At 47.0% G+C, this 5885-nt stretch overlaps 1 pseudogene; it reads right to left on the minus strand.

The window, feature by feature from the left end:
• Positions 1-4127: 4127 nt before the first annotated feature.
• On the minus strand, positions 4128-4935 carry LOC132527897 (small ribosomal subunit protein eS4, X isoform-like; annotated as a pseudogene).
• Positions 4936-5885: the final 950 nt, after the last annotated feature.

A 5885-nucleotide genomic window follows, 5' to 3' on the forward strand; every position in this document is an offset into this window, starting at 1 on the left:
AACAAAAGTAATATATATTCAAAATTCATCCCTTCCTAGTAAGGTGTTATGGAAAAACCCGAATGAACTTTCTGGCCAACCCAATACTACAATTGACTCTTTTGAAATTATTGATGTATCTCTTTTTCCCCTGGAGAGCTGGTTGTTCAACATTTACCAGTCCAACACTGGGCAAATATTTTAGAAAAATAACAGACACTTTGAGATGTGGTCAAAGAAAGAGAGGCTTGTCTATAGCAAAAACCTCACTTGAAGATGTATGAGAGAACATGGAGAATTCTAGTGGATGCAGGGAGAAGAGGAAAGAGGAGTCTGGAGAGAGAAAAGACCCTCTGATGCTGACTCCAAATTGGCTGAAGGGTGTTTCTCATGAAAAGTTTAAAAAGGGGGGGCTTCCCTGGTAGCACAGTGGTTGAGAGTCCGCCTGCCGATGCAGGGGACACGGGTTCGTGCCCCGGTCTGGCAAGATCCCACATGCCGCAGAGCGGCTGGGCCCGTGAGCGATGGCCCGCTGAGCCTACGCTCCGCAACGGGAGAGGCCACAACAGTGAGAGGCCCGCGTACCGCAAAAAAAAAAGGGGAAAAAGTGTGTATGTTGTGGGGAGCAGGTGTATGTATGTGTGTGTGTATATATAATCTACATCCTCATGCTCTAAGAGTGTTTGTGATTAGCAATTGCTTGCTTTTTCCTGAGGTGTAGTGTACACCTTTACACACCACCATTGGGGTCAAGAGGCATAAAACTGAGACGCCCCCATACCCACTGTCCCTTTCCTTCCCAGGGTCTCATGTCTAGAGTAAACATCTGAATCTCTATTCTGAACGGCATACTGGGCCCTACGCAGAGCACAGAGAAGCTGACAATGTTGTTTGGCCTTGAGTAGAGGGAGGAGACAAGACTTTCACACACAGATACACAATGTGGAAGCACTGAATCACTCTTTCCTTTCCCGGCCCCAGTTTCCTCACCAATGAAATGGGAAGGGTGGACTGAATTCTCAGGAGGACCTTCCAGTTCTCACTGTCCTTGTCTGTAAAGCTATCTTCTCTTCCATCCACCTGGACAAAGCTATGAGGTCCTGCCTAAGCACTGCCTCCTCCCTCTCCTCTGCCCTCACTCATCTCCCATCTGCCTGCAGGATGGTCTTTTAAAACTCAGCCCAGCTCCATCGTCTCCCATGAAATCCGAAAGTCTACAATATGTGAGAGGGTGGAACATGAACTCAAATGCTGTGCCATTACTTGTCAACTGGAGGACTACAAGCCATTACCAAACTCTCCCAACACCAGCTTCCTTGTGTTCAAAACAGGAATAAGGCCCACAGGGCCCAGCCTGGGGTAAAGATGCATGAGCTAGTGCTCTGCACATAGATTCTTGTTATGGACTCAACTGTTCCCTCCCAAATTCATATGTTGAAGCCCTATCCCCCAGTACCTTAGAATCCAATCTATCTGGTGTCCTCATAGGAAGAGATTAGGATACATAGACACCAGGGGTGTGTGTGTACAGAGGGAGGACCATGTGAAGAGGCAGCAAGAAGACAGCCATCTGCAAGCCAAGGACAGAGGTCTCAGGAGAAATCAAGCCTTCTGTCACCTTAATCTTAGAATTCCAGCCCCCAGAAGTGTGATGAAGTAAATTTGTTCAGGCCACCCTGTCTGTGGTATTTTGTTACAGCAGCCCTAATATAGTCCTTAAGAGGCACCGATTCTTTCTGCCTTTAATTTGTGTCAGCTTTGTCTTATGTGTGGGAAGTCTTGTTCCTCTGCTTATAAATGACTGAAGGGTGAGATCCAGGTGCGTGTACCTTTTCCTGTGTCCCCAAAGGGCACAGTTCAATGCCAGGCACAAAGTGTACACAGTCGGACCTCCTTCCTCACTGTCTGCTTCCCACCTGCGGACAAGGGTGGGGGGGACCCAGCTGCCATCCATAAAGGTGCTTTTCAAACTGCAGGTCATGGAGTCAATTTAGTGAGTCACATGAGCACTTTTCAAAAATAATGACACAGAATAGCAGAGAACAGAAAATGCTAGAGTGCATCTCAGGCAGAAAGGGGAAGCGTTATTTTATGAAACTTCCATTTGTTTTTACATATTTGTAAATAAACAAAAAATAATTACCAACTATTCTAAGTGCTGTGAATTATGTCTGGTTACTGCATTGTGGTATTAAATGCATTTCTTAATATGAGTTACAATACCCCAAATCTGAAAAAACACGCCCGCTACCAGTATTGTTCAGTTTCTCTTTGAGTGAGTTTATCATTGAAAAGCCAATGAGCTGTTCAGGGGAGGCCTGGGGTGGTGTAGGGGCAAGGACCTGAATGGGAGGAGTCACTTTGTCTAGGCCAGTAGCCATGGAGCCCTGCCCTTGGGTACTTTCCTCTCTGTGTCCTAGAAAAAGTAACATAACTTCACTGGGCCTCAGTTTCCCCATCTGTAAAAGGGGACTTATAAAACCTCTCATAGGGATGCTGTGAGGATTACCAGGAGCCAAGGAACCTGAAGATACTCACTCACTGATGTAAGAGATAGTTTTTTTTTTTTATTTCATCATTTTGTTATTTCATCATTTCATTCAGCTCTGTCTACTCTAATAGGTAAATTGTTTCTTTCCTCTTCCACAGCAGGAGAAGGGAATGCACTTGCCCCTCACCCCTCAGGAATCCCTGGTTGGGGGTGGGCCAGGGTTGAAAGGGTATCCAGAAAGGTATTTCAGAGGCTAAATCCCAAAGTGAGACCCCCCTAAGGATTTTATGCAGAGAAAATCAAGTTCTGGTATATTTTCAAATCAGCTTCCCAAGAGCAGTCAATGTCCCAAGAGTCCAGAAGAAGGAGTAGCCTCTCACCCTTTATCCAGGAATGAGAGAGGATCTGGGCCTGTTACCACCCCTCTGCTCTGGCTGGGTTCCCAGGAATATTGCCTGCAAGCCCTGAGTCACTGCTAGAAGCCATCCTGGGCCCCTGGGAATGCAGGGTTGGGACAGCTTTTCCCAAGATGGTCCCCTGAACCTGGTGGTCCAGCACCCCCTCCCTTATCCAGATTGCTTCTCTCCATGACACATCTATCTTATCTGGGCCGAGGCCTTTCTGAAACCCATGTTGGCAAACCTGCTTCCAAGGAGGGAACTTAGACATGAGTGGAATATCTGGAATTCCTAGAGGGTTTATAACCCAGCAACTGGAACAGGTGTAGGTAGCTGACCCCTACCCCTACCCTGGCTCTTACCCTGCCTCCAGCTCCTGCATTTGTCTCCCCTCTCTGGCCCCAGAGCCACATCTAGGTCACCATCCTGACCTCCATCCCCTGGTTCAGAGCAGAGAGCACTGGATACAGAGTTGAAGCTCTGTTTCTAGACCTAGCGCTGCTTCTGAGTGGCCTCAGGTAGTCCACCTCACCTCTCTGGGTCTCAGCTCCCTCACCTGTAAAACAAATGGGCTGGTGGGGGATGGGCTGGTATTTAACTTTCTGTAAGAGTCAAATCTTTAACTGTTCTTTCTAAAATTCTAGGAAATGAACTAGAGGAGCTAAAACCATGCTTGTTTGCTCCCCAAAGAGAGAATCGGGCACTTGTGTTCCTGGGGATGTAGTCGGAGTTTCCAAGCCATCAGACCAGTTTCTGGGGTTTGGAATCTGGTTGATGGGGCAGGGGTGGGCAGCCTTTCTGCAGCCTGCACCAGCAGGGTGCAGAACCTGGACTGTCCAGGGTGTACCAAAGTCTGGGACAGGGTTGGGGGAGTGGCCTTTCCCCCACAACAGCTGCACTCTGCACCTAACTTCTCCTTGGCAGTCTTCACTAGCCATTCTCCCTTTTCTTCCTTTGTCTCAACTCAGAGACCCTCTGCCTTATTATTTTTAATGTGGTATTATCTTTTTTATTTTTTTTGCGGTACGTGGGCATCTCACTGTTGCGGCCTCTCCCATCGCGGAGCACAGGCTCCGGACGCGCAGGCTCAGCGGCCATGGCTCACGGGCCCAGCTGCTCCGTGGCATGTGGGATCTTGCCGGACCGGGGCACGAATCCGTGTCCCCTGCATTGGCAGGCGGGCTCTCAACCACTGCGCCACCAGGGAAGCCCTAATGTGGTATTATCTTTAATTAAGTACAAAGACTTTTCCAATCATGTCACCCAGAGATCATTTTATCCACTGCTCTGTTGGCCGCCAGTCTCTTGTCTGTCTCCTCAGTAATGGTAAGGAGGATACCTTTTCCATGGGGAAGACAGATCCATGATTTGTTGCCTTTGCCAGTAATGAAAATGTTGGAGAGCCGGGTGGCAAAGCTGTTGCCATTATCATCTTTCACATGAACTACATCAAAAGAACGAGGAATGTCCCTTCTAGTTGGTGACCAATTCTTCCCACGTTAGCACCTCCAGTCACCATGAACAGGTTACCAGTGTCAAAGTTGATGAAATCATTAATCTTGCCAGTCTCCAAATCAATTTGAATTGTGTCATTCACCTTGATGACGGAATCAGGGTAGCAGATGGTGCGAACATCATGGGTCACCAGATAAGTGATTCCTTTTGTCCCCACAAAGATCTTTCTCATTTTGCACAACTTATACTTGGCCTCCTCAGGTATAATATGATGAACAGCAAAGCGACCCTTGGTGTCACAGATGAGACAAAAATTCTCTCCAGTCTTGTCAATGCTCATGACTTCTATAAAACCAGCAGGGTAGGTTATAATCAGTGTGCACCTGGCCATCAATCTTAATGAAACGCTGCATGCAGATCTTCTTTACTTCATCTCCTGTTAGGGCATACTTAAGTCTGTTCCTTAGGAAAATGATTAGGGGGAGATATTCCCTCAGCTTGTGGGGACCAATAGATGGACAAGGAGCAAACACACCAACCAGTCAGTTTATCCAGCATCCAATGCTTTGGAACTGCTACGCGCTTCAGGTGCTTCTTGGGACCATAAGCCATGACTGCACTAGGCATGAAAAGAGCCCCTTTGCCTTATTTTGAAGATACCCATTGTCCAGGGCTTATCAGAGGGACCCCCAAACTTCACCCACTCAAATCTGCCCCCAGATCATTCCTAAGTGTCACCCCCGACCTTGCCCAACTGTTCTTTATGAGTCAGGAAGCCAACAAACAGCCTCTCTGGGCTAGAGTTTCACTTTGGTGAAATTAATCCTCAAAAAAGAGGCCCTCAACTGCTGTTCTCCTCTGTGAAGCCTGCCCTGAACAATAGCCTCACTCCAGAACCTTTTCCCCTTTCCTCCACACCAGACATTCAATTATTTAATCATTTATCTACTCAGTGTATACTGAATGCCAGCTACCTACCCTGTGCTCTGCTGGGTGCTGGGATAAGGAAAGCAAAAACAGACCCAGCTCCTCCTCCTCGGGAGTTTAGGGCCTGGTGGGCAGAGCCCTGGTGGGCTCTTCTTACATATCCCTTCCTCCTTGCTCCCCTCCCAGCCCCCACTAGCTCCCAAGACCAGCTTCCAAGGACAGCACCTTGTCTTATGCATATTTGTTTCTCAACACACAGCACATGTCTGTTATCCAGTAGGCCTTCAATATATTACAGATTACATATGAGTGGCCAAAAACGGAAATTGGTTTATGGCTGAGGCTGGTTCTAACTCTGTTATAGGGTTAACAAAAGATGGAGAAAGTAATTAAGGCTAGACACTGGGTTAAATCATATGCTGCTGCTGCTAGCCAACAGAATGCAATTTGGCCGTATCTATCAATTATAAATGCATTCACTTTTTGACCCAGCAATTCCACTTCTAGAAGTTTATTCCACAGATGGATGCTCACACATGAAAAATGATATACGTACAATGTTAGTCACTGTAGTATTGTTTGCAACAGATTGGAAATAACTTGAATATTCATCGATGGGGTCTAATATTTTTTTA

Source organism: Lagenorhynchus albirostris, chromosome 10 (assembly GCF_949774975.1).
Source record: "Lagenorhynchus albirostris chromosome 10, mLagAlb1.1, whole genome shotgun sequence".
Classification (NCBI taxonomy): domain Eukaryota; kingdom Metazoa; phylum Chordata; class Mammalia; order Artiodactyla; family Delphinidae; genus Lagenorhynchus; species Lagenorhynchus albirostris.